The 6,322-nt window shown below is 38.9% G+C and overlaps 1 protein-coding gene across 2 annotated transcripts in view; it reads right to left on the bottom strand.

Annotated features, from left to right (window-relative positions):
- The window catches only part of LOC106870696 (uncharacterized), a 39,268-nt gene extending 38,088 nt beyond the window's left edge, over window positions 1-1,180 (bottom strand). Inside the window, exon 1 of one of the 2 annotated variants that reach the window (XM_014916859.2) lies at window positions 1,028-1,180. The gene's annotated coding sequence lies outside the window, so the exon portion shown is untranslated. The remainder of the gene's footprint in view (window positions 1-1,027) is intronic. The other variant, XM_014916860.2, reaches the window with a different exon arrangement.
- Window positions 1,181-6,322: the final 5,142 nt, after the last annotated feature.

Here is a 6,322-nt window from a genome sequence, read left to right as displayed (position 1 = left end):
AAACCATAAAATGGGTTTATGGGGAGAAAGATATTGGAAAATATCAATACATGTGAGGATCACAAGGAAACGAGTAAGGTGGTCGTAGGATCTGCTAGAAACAACAGCCAAATCTCCCCTAAATCCCATTTCGCCTGAAAATATATATCTAATTTTTTTTTACCGTAAAAGTTTCTCCCGTGGTAGTGTACGCCCCATCCACCCAACTGATCAAGGTGGTGAGGTGAAAAAAAATTTTAATTTTCAAAAATTTTTTTTTCATAAAAATATGTGCATCATCACTTTGAAGACCGTGATGGAAAAAAAAAAAAAGAATGGGAAAACTCCCCGTCAGAACGGAGAAAATCCAACTTACATGGGCATGGGCTCGGGAACAGGGGTGCAAGGAGTACAGGTACAGGTACAGTCCCTAAAACTTTTGTGGGGAATTTTGCACCTCTACTTACTTGTCTCGGGTTTAGAAAACAGAGAGTAAAAAGTGATTTATAAAAAGTAGCTAGAAATTAGTTTTTTTTCTAAAAGGACAAAGAACATAAATAGATTTTTTTAAAAAGACAAAAAAAAACATAACCGTATTTGTAAAACTTTTTGGGTCTGGGTTTGCACTTTCTAAGTAAATTTCGTTCCCGAGCCAGTGTATATAGGGCGTCCTGGTCAAAACAGTCAACTAGTTATCTTCATAAGTAAGCCGACAACTATATTTGCAGTTAAACCAATATATATGAATTTATACGAATACATATGACTTTTCCGAACTCCTCTTTCCACCCTCGGAACATTTTTTTCCATAACAAATTTCACTACAAATCAAATCTATACCATCTGAAACGTTTTTCAGAAACCTTCATAAGAAAAGAAATATCATTTTTTCTGACCATTGAGGGTCGATATCAGCTTTTGTGTGACCAGGGTGTGACACACTTGTGTAGATAAATTGTAACTGATTCTAATTTTTCAACATTTTATCTCATTTTTAAATAAGCACATACACACGTTCTTAAATAGCTCTTGCTTAATAATAAATTACCTGTATATTAGAAGTACTGAAAATAGGCAGATCCTTTTATATCTCCTTCGTAAGCTTTCTCCAAGTAAAAGGTGTCACAGAATGACGTTATTGTTTACTTTATTGTTACAAGTTTAACTTTTTCAAATTTTCATCAGAATATTCTTAAAACATACAGATCTCATTTTCTTTTACATGCTGATGATGAAAATTGCATTCATTTGTTTCTAAAAATTAATAATAAAGAAGTTACAAACATTTAAAATAATTTAATTTTAGCCAATCCGCAACCTTCATTTCATTTCATATTGTTTGTGCTGATTTCCACACAAACTTTTAAATGTTATCTCCACCTGCTAGAAATAGCGCATTAGAGAAGGTGAGTGCAGTTGTGAGAAGGATGTTTATCTGCACATGCTGGAAACGTGAATCAGCTGAATAAAGAATAAGGAAACGTGAATAAGGCAGCGAGTTGGCAGAAACGTTAGCACGCCGGGCGAAATGCTTGGCGGCATTTCGTCTGCTGCTACGTTCTGAGTTCAAATTCCGCCGAGGTCGACTTTGCCTTCCATCCTTTCGGGGTCGATTCAATAAGTACCAGTTATGCATTGAAGTCGATATAATCGACTTAAACCGTTTGTCTGTCCTTGTTTGTCCCCTCTGTGTGTAGCCCCTTGTGGGCAGTAAAGAAATAGGAAACGTGAATCAGCTGTTGCAAATGAACCGATAGGAGATTTACTGTGTCGGTGAATCTGCTTTTTGGCACGCGACACAGCTCCTAGCCCATTCACGGGTGTCCTTATTAATGCTGGATCACACAAACGGGTCGATATCAGCTTTTGTGTGACGCGGACACCAGGAATACAATGCAGAGAAAACATCGCGGCGCGTATGGGCTTCATGGCTGGTGGAGATGTCGCACCAAATATAGCTTGTAGCAGAGGGTATCGAGAATTGTCGGAATTTCAGTAAAGACGAATTCCGGAGCTTTAGCAGTGCTTCGTCATCTTGTTGATCAGCAGCAATCCACTGGAGATCAATAGTAACAGTGGTGTGGATTGCATTAAGCTCCATGCGTGACAGGGCATCAGTTGCTGAGTTGGTCGTACCCTTGTGTCGATTGTCAGTCGTGTACTGGGATATGAAGTCTAGATGTCGGGCTTCCCTGGGTGAGTGACGATCAGGCTTGGCGTTGAATGTATAAACCAGCGGTTTATGGTCGGTTAGATGGATACTTATTGATCAGACTTCTTATATAGGCATAACTACAGATGTGTACCCCACTTCGACTTTGTTGCCTCATAACTTCCAAAAAGACTGATACTTTTTAACGAAGTTTTCAACATTACCGCTTAGATCCTGCAGATTGTAGAGATTTATTGCAAAAAGTTTTCCCGAGGGGTTGGGGAGAGGAGTTGCGGAAAATTCACACGACCCAACATTTTCCCCCTCGTAACTTTCAGGAAAATGGGTATCTTTTAATGAAATTTCATACAAATACCTTTCAAACGGCATAGATTACGATTACAAAAATTTGTTGGCAAAATTTCTTTTGCAAAGGGTTTCGCGGAGGAGTTTCTGAAAAGCGGAGTTTCGGATCAGACGGCCCACATAAATTGGAATTTCTCCGTTTTGACAGGGATTTGTTCCAATTTTTTTTTCACCACAGCCTTCAGAATGACGAGGGGCATTGTTTTATGGGAAAAAAAAGCAATTTTGAAAATTTGATTTGTTTTTCATTTTCATCATCCCCTCACCACGCTAGTCCGAACTGTTTTCTTTCTTTTTTTTTTTTTTTGCACAACGTACATACGACCCATGGAAGAAACCTTTTCGGTTAAAAGAAGTTAATATTTTCATAAGTAAAAGTGTGATTTCAGGGAGGTCTGGCTGTTGTTTTTAACACACACCCAGACCTCCCACCTCGTTTATTACACGGCCACGATTGGCTGGGGTACCGATAAAAATTTTAATTACCATGTTTTTTTTGTTTTGTTTTTGTTTTTGTTTTGCTTATATCCCAGCAATGGACCGTGCGTGTTACAACGGCATCATCGTTCCATAAAGTGTGTTTATGGGGAGAAAATATTGAAAAACATCAATAGATTTGAGAGTGAGAAAGAAACGAGGGAGATCTGGGGAGGTACTAGAAACAACAGCCAGATCTCCCTTAAATCACAAACTAATAACCCTAATAGCCAAACTAATAGAGCCAGCAACTGTGCCATCCAAGCAGTATGTCCTCTTAACTTTCACTGCCTTCACAAAATGTCACCTACAAATGTAATTTGAAACTGAACTTTTTCAAAAGAGTTTGTCAGATTTACTGCAAGTGAAATCAAGACCAACTTTAACCAGCACCTAAACATTCTTGCACCTGGACAAGGGAAATCATTGTTTGACTGTCCAGAGACCCCTGGAATTTGCATGACAATCACAAACCCAGTGAGTACTTTGGTAATTCTTGAAGCACTTTAATAATTCTTAGATGGTTGTTTCATTCTACTTTTGAAGGTATAAGAATGACAGTGAAGCAACGCACTTTACCATGTTTTCTTTCATTGTTCCTCAGCTTGTCACACTTAACCAGACTTGACTTTGCTCTTCATCTGATGGGATAAAAATGAGAAACCAAACACAAACTAGGGTTGGTTTCATCTACTTACACATACTCATACACATTTTAAGACCACGCAACAAATCAATATATTATGAACACTAAGGCAGCAGGCTGGCAGAATTGCTTGGAAAATGGTGAGAGGCATTTCATCTGGCTTTACGTTCTTTGTTCAAATTTCACTGAGGTTGACTTTGCCTTTCATTCTTTCAGAGTTGAAAAAATAAGTACCAGTTGAAGATCGGTGTCGGTATTATCAACTTACCCATCTCCCCTGAAATTGCTAGCCTTAAGAAGCTTCCTTCCCAGCCACATGTTTTCGGGTTCAGTCCCATTGCGTGACACCTTGGGCAAGTGTCTCCTAATATAGCCTAAAGCCAACTAAAGCTTTTGAGTGGATTTGGTAGACAGAAACTGAAAGACGCCCATAGTATATATATGTGTGTGTGTGTGTGTGTGTGTGTGTGTGTGTGTGTGTATGTATATTGTCATCATCATCATCATTTAATGTCTGTTTTCCATGCTGGCATGGGTTGGACGGTTTGACTACTGAGGTCTGGAGAGCCAGCAGCTGCACCAGGCTCCAGTTTGATCTGGCAATGTTTCTACAGTTGGATGCCTTTCCTAACGCCAACCACTCTGAGAGTATAGTGGGTGCTTTTTACGTGCCACCGGCACAGGAGCCAGTCAGGCGGGCCTGGCATCGGTCACGTTCGGATAGTGCTATTTACGTGCCACCGGCACGGGAGCCAGTCAGGGGGCTATTGGCCACAGCTACGATTTTGGTTTTACTTGCCTCAACAAGTCTTCTCAAGCATATCATATCGCCCAACACATCAAGAGTACTCTTAAATGGGCTGGACATGCAACACTGGCATCGGCCATAGCTGCGATCTCACTTTAGTTGCCAGGTCTTCTCAGTCACAGCATATCTCCAAAGGTCTCAATCTCCTGTCATTACCTCTGTGAGGCCCAATGTTCGAAGGTCATGCTTCACTACCTCATCCCATGTCTTCCTGGATCTACCTCTTCTACAGGTTCCTTCCACAGTTAGGATGTGACACTTCCTCACACAACTGTCCTTATCCATATGTAACACATGACCATACCAGTGCAGTCGTCTCTCTTGCACACCACATTTGATGTCCAACTTTTCTCTCGAGGCACTCACATTCTGTCGTGTATGCACACAGGTATTACACATCCAGCAGATCTTACCAGCCTCATTTCTTTATAGCCTACACATCTCCTCAACAGTCACGGCCCATGTTTCACTGCCGTGTGGCATACCAGTTCGCACACATGCATCATACAGTCTACCTTTAATCCTGAGCGAGAAGCCCTTAGTTGCCAGTAGAGGTAGGAGCTCCCTAAAAGTTGCCCAGGCTATTCTTATTCTAGTTGCTACACTCTCAGAGCAACCACACCCACCCCACTACAGACATGGTTGCCTAGGTATTGGAAGCTAGCAACTACTTCTAGTTTTTTCCCTCTGGCATGTGATAGAATCTGTTTTCTGTACATCTTCAGTGTTTATTGCTCCTGTGCATCTGCCACACACAAAAACTATCTTCCCGGTTAACCTTCCTTTGATATTGCTGCACCTTTTATGTGTCCATCGCTTTTAATTACTACTTTTTTTCATTAGCCATTCAATAGCTAATATATATAGAGACACTGTATTAATTATAATTAAACATCTAAAATTCATACCTTAAAAAGACAGTGGATTGTTTAAAATACTATGGAAAGTGGAAAAAATTTACTCTTTAATTGCTTCTCATTTAAATTTATTTATTATAAAATATTCAGGTATTATACTCTGTGAGTCAGAATAAGTCTTATTGTTATCTGATGACATTACAAACTTATATGAAAATGACAATAATGTGCAAGCAGTTGTTAAGCAATAGCATTACATAGAAATATATAATGGTTGACCTGCAAGTTTATGATAATATTAACAGTGAAGCCAAAGTTTTAGCTAACAAATTAGATACAGATGACAGAATAGAAGTGATAGTTATATGTAACACTTTTATCCCTTTTTAGGGATATATTTTTATATTTTTCTGATTATTGTCATAACTTTCTTTAGGCTTAGTAGGCTTAGAATGTAACATACGTATGTTTATATTGCTATTGTCAATATCATGTCTAACTTTTTCATTTCTACTACGCTATTTGTATGGTGGGTTTTTTTCTTCAATATATAGTTATTGTGTAAGCTATTAACTGGGTTAACAGTATTTATAGTATTATTTGTAAGTTGAGTCCATAGATTATTCTTATCTAAGGTATGTTTATCTTCATGAATATGTTTATGTTTATTATTAACTAGCAGAAATACCCGGCTTTGCCCGGGTTAAAGAGAATAATGAAATCTAAAAACGCCGTCTAGACTACGCAACCCTCAACTGTTAGTAGCTACGATACCATATTTCTACATTAATAACTCTCCAATCCATGCCAGCATGGAACATAGACATTAAGTGGAATGCCAGTCTCTCATCTAGGAGGGCCTTGAAATCAATGTTACCAACTGGGGACTATGTGTGTCGCAGTGATAATAAAAAGACCCAAAGGAAGTCTGCAACGAAATAATTTTACTCAACACTTTGCAAGTGAATCAGTGGAGGCAAAGATGCGTCTCATTTACTTGACAATTTATGCACCACATTGCAGAAATCCCAATGTAA

The sequence above is a fragment of the Octopus bimaculoides genome, chromosome 11 (assembly GCF_001194135.2).
Source record: "Octopus bimaculoides isolate UCB-OBI-ISO-001 chromosome 11, ASM119413v2, whole genome shotgun sequence".
NCBI lineage: Eukaryota > Metazoa > Mollusca > Cephalopoda > Octopoda > Octopodidae > Octopus > Octopus bimaculoides.
Note: the sequence above shows the minus strand (reverse complement) of the source record. Positions and strands in the feature narration are given on the sequence as shown.